The 8,916-nt window shown below is 46.8% G+C and overlaps 2 long non-coding RNA genes across 4 annotated transcripts; one reads left to right on the forward strand and one right to left on the reverse strand.

Moving 5' to 3' along the window:
* Window positions 1–874: 874 nt before the first annotated feature.
* On the reverse strand, window positions 875–7,202 carry LOC127537505 (uncharacterized). The gene is made up of 7 exons (XR_007947202.1): window positions 6,283–7,202; window positions 4,080–6,107; window positions 2,703–2,763; window positions 2,050–2,177; window positions 1,722–1,822; window positions 1,344–1,619; window positions 875–1,241 (listed from the first exon to the last, which is right to left on the reverse strand). It is a non-coding gene; the product is annotated as an uncharacterized LOC127537505 (long non-coding RNA).
* Window positions 7,203–7,700: 498 nt separating this feature from the next.
* LOC127537508 (uncharacterized) lies at window positions 7,701–8,327 on the forward strand. Of its 3 annotated transcripts, XR_007947206.1 has the most exons (4): window positions 7,701–7,771; window positions 7,832–7,963; window positions 8,030–8,155; window positions 8,220–8,327. It is a non-coding gene; the product is annotated as an uncharacterized LOC127537508 (long non-coding RNA). The 3 variants fall into 3 exon arrangements; XR_007947207.1 differs by having other exon boundaries at window positions 7,702–7,771; window positions 8,030–8,327; XR_007947208.1 differs by having other exon boundaries at window positions 7,718–7,771; window positions 8,090–8,327.
* Window positions 8,328–8,916: the final 589 nt, after the last annotated feature.

Consider the following 8,916-nt stretch of genomic DNA (forward strand, 5'->3'; position numbering starts at 1 on the left):
AAAAATAAAATGTAAAAAACCAACCCGTCCCTGTGTGCCGTCTTTGTCTTCTATCTATTTGTATTCTTCTACTGGGGACTCTCTTCTTGGTCTACCCTTCTTCTATTGGGGACTCCTATTTGGTCTACCCTTCTCTGCTGAGTTTAAAGTGTGCAACCGGCGACGTTTCGACCTCGATTTGGGTCTTCCTCAGGCCTAGCACACTGTCTGACTGACGGCTCCCCATACTGCGACCTCCCTATGGAGGTGGCTTGCCCCATGTGGCGCTCTCCCAAAGGAGAGGGCTTCCCATCCACCCCGGTTGAAATAAAAACATAAAATGAACTGTGCCTGACTTGGCTTCTATTTATACTGACTTAGTTTAGGAAAAAGTGTTTAAATTAATATACTGAATTTAGTTTATCCGAATAGGGACGCGCTTCTCGGTTCTACCCTACAGGGGATCCGCTACTTGGGTCTTCCCTTTACATAGTTTAGATTAAATAGGGACACGCTTCTCGGTTCTACCCTTCGACAGGGGATCCGCTACTTGGGTCTACCCTTTACATACCTTTAGTTCAATAGGGGTCCCACTACTTGGGGGTCTACCCTTTAAACTTTTTATTACAGGTAAGTAATCCAAACACTTTTTCTCCTTCAATTATTTTAGGTTTTATAGCTTCAAAATTAGTTTTAGCTTTTAGAGGGTGGGAAAATTTTCTTTTGGGTTTCTTAAGGGCTTAAAATTTAGCTTTAAGGGGGGCTTAATTAAGGTTAGAAAATTGGGCTAGGGGGATCCCTGGTTAGGGTTAGGATTTGGGGTCTGGGCTGGGGGGTCTCAAATTAGGATTAGGCATAGGCTTTGGGGGTCCTTAATAAAGGTGGGTGGCCAAATCACTTCCAAATTTGGGTTAGGGTCTCCTGGTTAGGGTTAGGGCATCCGATTTGGGTTAGGGTTAGGGTTAGGTATATAGATGATTTGTGTCTTGACCCGCCGGGTCATTTAGGTTTTCTATTGCGCAACACCGACCGAAATTGCGCAACCCTGACAAGATATTGCGAAATTCGGTCAAAACAGCTCTGATCTCTATTAAAACTGCTGTGCTCCATCACCACCACCAGGGCCACCTCTCATACCAACGGTGCGATGACGTCACTTCCGGTTTTGGAGACCCACACTTCCTGTTGGTCGTTTTCTCCACTTTTCGGGCTCCTGGGAGGTTCCACGCAGATGAAGATGAGGAGAAAGTCAGCTCCAGGCTCTGAAAAGGCAAGAGAATCCGGTCAGTGGCCCGTCAGTGTAACGGCATGCGTCACGTGCAAAGTCCAGCGGTTCTGAGTGCCATTTTTGGACAAGTTCTTACCTCTTGGCGGCTCCAGGCAGGTGCCACGCATCAGTACGACGTCCTGCAGGAAGAGTGGAGAGATGAAGACGATGAAAAGTCAGCTCCGGGCTCTGTGGGCGGCGCCAGGCACGTTCCACGCATCAGTACGGCGTCCGGCAGGAGGAGTGGAGAGAAGAAGACGAGGAAAAGTCAGCTCCGGGCTCTGTGGGCGGCGCCAGGCACGTTCCACGCATCAGTACGGCGTCCGGCAGGAAGAGTGGAGAGCAGAAGATGAGGAAAAGTCAGCTCCAGGCTCTGAAAAGATAACAGAAGCAGGTAAGTGGCATGTCAGTGTAACAGCATGCGTCATGTGCAAAGTCCAGCGGTTCTGAGTGCCATTTTTGGACAAGCTCTTACCTGTAGGTGGCTACAGGGAGGTTCCACGCATCTCTCCGGTTCCACGCATCTCTCCGGCGTCCGGCGTCCAGCAGGAAGAGCCAGGCAGGTTCTTCCTGAGGCTTAAGTGACAGGTAAGTAGTATTGCAGGTAGCTCTGGACTCTTTGGTTGTGTCCCGGTGGTCCTGTGGACTCTAGTCATGACCTCAACTGAGCAGTCTGCTCGGTAGAGGCCGTGAGCAGAGTCCACGGGACCGCCGGGACACGTAAGCCCCCACACCACGTCAAGGTAGAGTCCAATGTGGGAGTTTTTGTGTTTTTACAGAACAATAAGTGTGCAACTATTTACCAGCATGAAGAGTGGAGCAGTGAAGGTGAGGAAGTCAGGTCCTGGCTCTGTAGGTGGCGCCAGGCAGGTTGCACGCATCTGTACGGCGTCCAGCAGAAGAGTGGAGAGGAAACAGTCAGCTCCAGGCTCTGAAAAGGTAAGAGAAGCAGGTAAGTAGCTGAAATTTTCTGTGTGTGTGTGTTTGTTGAGCAGTTGCTGAAGTCAATAAAAACTGTTTTTTGGTGAAATATGGTGTTTGGAGTCTGATTTCTGGCCTTTATGTGTGCATAACTTTTGACAGCAAGGTCACAGGATGATTCACATGTCTGTGTTCTCCTCCTTGTGCAGTGAAATTAAGGAAATAGTAAAGCATGCAGATAATTGAAGCTCTTAAGTCTGATTCTGGAAAGCATTTACTGTGTGGAGAACACAACATCCATGACATGTATGTAAAAATTGTGGATGGAATGTTCTTCTTTGGCATCTAAACAGTTACTGCCAGAAATAAGGAAAAATACACACAACAATACAAATAAGTAACTTCCTCTCTCTCTTTGTGCTGTCAGGCTAAAGGCAAACAACCAAACAATGCATTTTATATCTAATAACAGAAACACTGATACAACTTACAGCATCACTCATGATAGATAAGCCATTTCATCATACACTCTTACCCGATGCTGGCTCTTTTTGGGAAGAAACGGTCTGAAGTCCACCATGAGGCCGTCTCTCCATCTGCACACACACAAGAGCAGTTACAATGTTAACAGGCATCCAGTCAGTTAGCTACTCATTAGCACCTTGCCTTTAATATGAACACATGAACTGACACAGCAGCTAGCTTCTCTCAGTGCAGTTCAGACACTGACCACCTGTAACCTTTGCTAGCCTGAAAAAATGCTTCTCTCGGTCCAGTTCAGACACTCACCACCTGTAACCTTTGCTAGCTGGAACAAAAAAACATCAGCTAACTCCCAGCTAACAACACGAGCTGTCTTTAAAAGCACCAAGAACCAGCTTTGACACAACACCTAGCCCAGTTCAAACACCAGCTGTAACGGTCGCTAGCTAGAAAAAACGCCAGCTAACTCCCAGCTAACGATCCAAACGCTGAGCCGTCTTTAAATGCAGCTAAAACAACCGTTGACACAGCTTGTACAAATCAAACCCACTCTGAGCGGCTGTAACGGTCGCTGGCTAGAAGAAACGCCAGCTAACTCCAAGCTAACACCACAGACGGTAAACCGTGAAGCTAACGGCCGAGCGCACGACGAGGCCACAGGCTTCAACCACTACGGCTAGGCCTCGCTGCTTAAAACAAGCCTTCGCACGGATCTGCAGCCTTAAAAATACATACGGTGCTAAATCACACTGCTCTCAACAGGCACACACAATATCACGCTCCAATTCCACTGGCAATGACTCTTAACATACCTGATATGCTAGTCGTGGCCTGCACCGTGTCTACTCGCGTCTCCACCCGAGGAGCGTTAGTAAAAAAAACAGCTACGCAGATTCAAATCGACTGGACCGGAAATGCTCTCCATTTGCGGTTCAAAGTCATTAAACTGCATTTTACAAGATGATTGGACACGCCGAATTAATGCCGAATTGTTTAAAAAGCATGTATTTTGCTAACAAAAGCGGAGATTGACGTCCATGTGGCGTAAAAAGCGATAATCCTAAAAACGCTATTTTTTTGAACGGGCTTTGGCACAGTTTCCGCTACCGTTCGCCGCGGCGGAGAAAACTCATTAAACTGGCTTTCAGCAGATCGTGGGACACGCCAAAATACTGCACAACTGTCTAAAAAGCATACATTGAGCTAGCAAATGTGTTAATTCGGTCTAAAAAGTGCTAACAATTCAGAAAAACACACCTTTTGGACGAGCCGAAGCTACCGTTAGCCGCGGCGGAGAAAACTCATTAAACTGGCTTTCAGCAGATCGTGGCACACCCCAAAATACTGCACAACCGTCTAAAAAGCATACATTGAGCTATCAAATGTGTCAATTCGCTCTAAAAAGTGCTAATAATTCCAAAACACTCACCTCTGTGCCCGCTCCGTTGTTCAAACGGCTCCGGCTGCTTGGTTCAAACGGCTGCGTCGTTCAAAATTCTTCTTCTTCTCCTTTCACGGCGGTTGGCATCCGGTGCATTACCGCCGCCTACTGGTCCGGAGTGTGCACCACACGGTAGACTAACGGACGTTTCTGGGATTAAACAGCGTCACAGCCGAGTGCAAACGTGCCCGTGTTGTGCTGAAGCTGTCTCCGTGAATACAGTGTACACCCGTTTCTATTAAAAGCACTTCTTTGGTGTCCAGCTGCTTGAGCGACACCGCTGTTTCCTGTCCCTGTAGATTGCGTCTCCTTAAATACACACCGCTTACAGTCATTTACCATCCGCTGGGATGGCCGAGCGGTCTAAGGCGCTGCGTTGGTGTTGTGGTGGACACCGGATCGAATCTTGCTTTTGACAGAATTTTTTTTTTTTTTTAAATTTTATAATAATAACAGTCATGTGCAAAGTCAAGTCATTTTACTTGTCATCCTCTATTTTGCACTATTTTCCCCAAAGCGTGTGTTATGGACTTAAAATGTGTGTGTGTGTGCCATACTGTAAGTGCAATGACAGCAGCTGTAATTTAAGTTCATAACTCTGGAATGCTGGCAGGTAGAGACCTGAAATTTTTTCTGTGTGTCTCTTGGAGCTCTATCTTCCTGCCTGCATCGGGTCCGACGGCACTTTCCACTGAGAAGTTGCTGAAGTGAATAAAAAACCTTTCATTTGCTCAAAAAGGTGTTGGAGTCTGATTTCTGGTCTTTATGTCTGCATAACTTTGGACAGGAAGGTCACAGGAGGATGGTTCACATGTCTACGGACGCGTCTGGACGAGAGGAATGCGTGGATGTGTGAATCATGCTCGTGTGACCTCAGGGAGCCGAGATACGGGCCAATTAAACATGTCGGGCTTTAAAGGGCCCACTTCCAAACTTCAACATGCTACCGCCTGGCCCCCTGTTGAGCCAGGAGGCTGATATTCTACATGCACGCTCACTGGGGGCCCTAGTACTCGTGGTAAAAATTTCATCCCATTCGGACAAAAAATGACACTCGAGTTCCACCGGCAAAAGGGTCTCGGGGTGTAAGAGCGTGACAGGACCTGATTTTCAGCCACAGGGACACCGGGTCAGATTTTTCCACCGGGAACCCGGGGCTGATCTTGCAGTATGTTATACTAGCCTATATTTGGAGCTGAACTGCGGTGGATCGGTGTCTCTGTGACCTTCCTGTGACCCGTGGCGCAGGGTCAAAGTTTGTCATTTTTAGACAAAGAAGCCCCGTAAATCGGTCATTTTTGCATCAAACGAGCTGAAACTTTCAGGGGAGGTTCAGGTCGCCTCGGTGAACCGTCGGTCCGAAGCACGAGTCTCTAGCTCCTTCCCGGTGTACTTCCTGTTTGGGAGGTGCTATCAAAAAACTTCCACTGGATTTTGATTTTACATTTTTCAGAGGTGCCAGATCCCAGGTTTCAGCTCTCTGGGGTCACACAAGACAAATGAGAGCAAAAGAGGGACAACTATGACAAAACGTGTCTTTTTGCCCCTCATTCCTTCTCCGTGGCCCCTGGAGGTCTGAAAATCGGCGTGAGCCTTCACGGTAGCCTCTACATCTGTCCTGTGAAGTTTGGTCCAAATCGGTGAAGGAACGTGTGAGATTTGGACCTTTTTAGGCCGTTTGGAAACATGAAAGGGTGAACTCTGCAGGGAGAAACGCGCCGCCGCCCGGTCTCCTTTCGAGCCAGCTTTCTGAAAATAAATAGGGAAGATCACGGGGCGGTGTACTCGCCGCGTGTGCGATTTGGTGTCTCTAGACCCAAAAATGACCCGGCTGGAAGGATTTTTCACACTTTTGAAGGCCTCAGGCTTCATAACTCAGAGTAGGCCTCAGTGCTAAAAAAGAGGCTTCCCACGGTGCTAGAGCTTTGAAAATTGATACGGTGCTTCAGTGGACTGTTCTGAACGGGCACACAAAATTTCAGACCTGAATTCCACAGGAAATGACTTTTATGACAGCTGATGTATTTCACAAGGCCTCAGGCTGCATAACTCAGAGTAGGCCTCAGTGCTTAAAAGAAGGCTTCCCACGGTGCTAGAGCTTTGAAAATACATACGGTGCTTCACTGGACTGTTCTGAACAGGCAAACAAAATATCAGATTTGAATTCCACAGGGAATGACTTTTATGATACCTGATGTATTTCACAAAATGTCTCCTTCATTTGAAGGACCCCCTCAAAGGTGCTTTCACTGCAGACAGAACAAATGAAGAGAATTCCACAAGCGCTCATACAATTCTCAGACTCAGACCAACGTTTTTCGTTGTTTTTAAAGCATATTTCGTGCTTTCTTTTCTTTTTTTTGATCGCGAGCCAGATGATGTAATTTAAAAGCTCTATCTGGGCATAGGTGAACATGAGTAGCGGCATAGCTCAGTTGGTAGAGTGGCCGTCAGTCACCCGGGAGACCGGGGTTCGAATCCAAGGATGAGTGATTTTAACATGTTGCTCCAGATTGCTCTTTTTTTTTTTTAAAGGACAAATAAAGACAAAAATATCATATATAAACATTTTGCACAACTGAAAACAGGCTGACACGTTATGTTGTGCAGCCACCAGGAACCGCTTCAGCTTCACTTGGCCTCTATACACAGAAAGTCTTCATTAATGCTGCAGCTGTCTCCACTACTACTTTCTCCAACTGTATCTCTCCAAAAACTTATCTGCCGTTTCACTGAAACCCGTTCACTACAGTTGTCAATTTTCCCCAAGTCAGGAAAGCTTCTGCATTTGTGCTGAAAGTGTGGCAGGCCAAAGCAATTCTAGTTGTGGTCCACGAGATGGTGCCATTTCCCCCAAGCCAAAGCAATTCTAGTTGTGGTCCACCAGATGGTGCCATTTCCCCCAAGCCAAAGCAATTCTAGTTGTGGTCCACCAGATGGTGCCATTTCCCCCAAGCCAAAGCAATTCTAGTTGTGGTCCACCAGATGGTGCCATTTCCCCCAAGCCAAAGCAATTCTAGTTGTGGTCCACCAGATGGTGCCATTTCCCCCAAGCCAAAGCAATTCTAGTTGTGGTCCACCAGATGGTGCCATTAAGCCAAAGCCAAAGCAATTCTAGTTGTGGTCCACCAGATGGTGCCATTTCCCCCAAGCCAAAGCAATTCTAGTTGTGGTCCACCAGATGGTGCCATTAAGCCAAAGCTATTGATATTGCTTAAAAGGTCTATCTGGGCATTCATGAACATGAACAGTGGCATAGCTCAGTTGGTAGAGTGGCCGTCTCACACCCGGGAGGCCGGGGTTCGAATCCAGGCAAGAGTCATTCGCAGATAATGCTCCAGATCGCTCACTCTCTTTTCCAAAGGACAAATAAAGTAAATTTTTTTTTTAAAGTGTGGAAGCCAAAAAAAAGGTCTCCAGAAAGTGCTTAGGAGCACGTTTCAGGCCATTTGGAGTCGATTGGTAGTATTGTTGAAAACCATTTTTTGAAAATGGTATGAACCTGAAATTTGACCAAGTGTGAAAGGCAAAAAATGGTTTTCAGGAAGTGTTTAGGAGCACGTTTCAGGCCATTTGGAGTCGATTGGTAGGGGTTTTGAAAACCATTTTTGAAAGTATTTGTTAGTGTTTTCACTTGAGGGTTTTGACTTGAGAGGGTTTTCATGGGAGAGTGTTTTAAGGTAAGGGAGCAGGGGTTTTGGAGAGGGTTTTGACTTGAGAGGGTTTTGACTTGAGTGAAGTTTTTTGAGGAGGGGTTTTGGAGAGGGTTTTGACTTGAGAGGGTTTTCATGGGAGAGTGTTTTAAGGTAAGGGAGCAGGGGTTTTGGAGAGGGTTTTGACTTGAGAGGGTTTTCATGGGAGAGTGTTTTAAGGTAAGGGAGCAGGGGTTTTGGAGAGGGTTTTGACTTGAGAGGGTTTTCATAGGAGAGTGTTTTAAGGTAAGGGAGCAGGGGTTTTGGAGAGGGTTTTGACTTGAGAGGGTTTTGACTTGAGTGAAGTTTTTTGAGGAGGGGTTTTGGAGAGGGTTTTGACTTGAGAGGGTTTTCATGGGAGAGTGTTTTAAGGTAAGGGAGCAGGGGTTTTGGAGAGGGTTTTGACTTGAGAGGGTTTTGACTTGAGTGTTTGAAGTTTTTTGAGGAGGGGTTTTGGAGAGGGTTTTGACTTGAGAGGGTTTTCATGGGAGAGTGTTTTAAGGTAAGGGAGCAGGGGTTTTGGAGAGGGTTTTGACTTGAGAGGGTTTTCCCATGGGGAGTGTTTTAAAGGGTAAGGAAGCAGGGTTTTGGAGAGGGTTTTGACTTGAGAGGGTTTTGGGACTTGGTGTTTGAAGTTTTTTGAGGAGGGTTTGGGAGGGGTTTTGACTTGAGAGGGTTTTCATGGAGAGTGTTTTAAGGTAAGGGCAGGGGTTTTGGAAGGGTTTTGACTTGAAGAGGGTTTTCATGGGAGAGTGTTTTTAAGGTAAGGGAGCAGGGGTTTTGGAGAGGGTTTTGACTTGAGCCAGGGTTTAGGGTTAGGGTTAGGGTTAGGGTTAGGGTTAGGTATGGGTTAGGGTTAGGATGGGGAAATGCCCCCCTCCCCTCTGCAGGGGAGAAGGATGGTGCACGGTCCTCCCAACCACGGTAATCCCCATCACCTCGACCCCACTGTGGCTGGCGGATGCGTCGACGCCCTCTGCCACGGCGCACTAGCGTCCAGCCATCATCCATGTTTTTGTTTTTTTGAATTTTTGTTTTGATTTTTCAAAGTAAAAAATGTTTTTTAAAAAGAAAAACCAAACAACCAAGGGCGCTTATCAATATGATAAGGATAAACCAGATAAAATTAGAAA

The sequence above is a fragment of the Acanthochromis polyacanthus genome, chromosome 15 (genome assembly GCF_021347895.1).
Source record: "Acanthochromis polyacanthus isolate Apoly-LR-REF ecotype Palm Island chromosome 15, KAUST_Apoly_ChrSc, whole genome shotgun sequence".
NCBI lineage: Eukaryota > Metazoa > Chordata > Actinopteri > Pomacentridae > Acanthochromis > Acanthochromis polyacanthus.